Below are 1,251 nucleotides of genomic sequence, written 5' to 3'. Positions count from 1 at the left end.
TTCCTATTGTTGCTACTAATCTTTAATTTGTGTATATTACACACTCGTCGTCCTTACAATGCTTCACCATCGCATGAGTTGTATTCCTATTGTTGCTACTAGTTTTTAGTTAGTGTATATTACACACTCGTCGTCCTTACAATGCTTCACCATCTCATGAGTTGTATTCCTATTGTTGCTACTAGTCTTTAATTTGTGTATATTACACACTCGTCGTCCTTACAATGCTTCACCATCGCATGAGTTGTATTCCTATTGTTGCTATCAATCATTAATTAGTGTCTATACCTAGTCGTCCCATTCGTCATCATCGACCCCCTCCATAGTGTCCTGTTCTAATTTGGTGTCCTTTGCAGCTAGTTGTAGCTTTGCCATCCGGCTCATCAACTGTATTGGCAAAAAAATATGGATTGTGCAGACATGAATGGCGAACCACTTCGAAATACTATCTGTATCCATCTCTATATGTTGATACATATCTCTCTCTATATATAGGAACATATCTCTCTATATATAGCTACATACCTACTATGTATATATCCATATATGCTGACATACAATCCATCTGCGTATTGTAAACTTCAAGTCATGTGAAGCCATGATAAGGAACACCACGACAGCAGAAATTAGTTGACTACGACAGCAGAAAATTAGTTCGGCTACATATTTGGGTGTATGGGCGAACCCTATAGATTCTCAAACTCAATTTATTCTAAACATCGTACAGGGAAATCGCTTGGGGTCCTACCAAATACATAGATACAGTTTGAACAAAGCACAACAACATACATCAGCTAGTGCCCCTTGGAGCGAGCCTGACCCAACAACACTGTGCAGTTTCAAGGACTATAAAACTATACCTATCAATATCCTTTGCTCAAAATAAGGAATGGATTATAAAACTATTCCTGTGTAATACCAGTTGCTCAAGACAAATAGACATCACGCATCAGACTAGAATAGCCTCATGCATAGCATCCTTATACACCTCGCAACAAACACACATCAATTCAACGCAGTCATAGGCATAGCAACACAACAACACAACACAACGTACGTCCGTGTCACTCGGGGCCAGTCCCGCAGCAGGCGCGCTGTCCTGCTGAAAGGTCCGTGATTGTTTGGGCGGTGTTTTCACAACGGGTACCTCAGAGGCTGGGGATAGAGACGATACAGTGCACAGTATCAACATCGATATATATATATATATATTATATATATATATATATATATATAGTATTATTAGTTTAT

This window comes from Sphaeroforma arctica (genome assembly GCF_001186125.1).
Source record: "Sphaeroforma arctica JP610 unplaced genomic scaffold supercont1.94, whole genome shotgun sequence".
NCBI classification, from domain to species: Eukaryota; class Ichthyosporea; order Ichthyophonida; genus Sphaeroforma; species Sphaeroforma arctica.
This window is presented reverse-complemented; position numbering follows the sequence as displayed.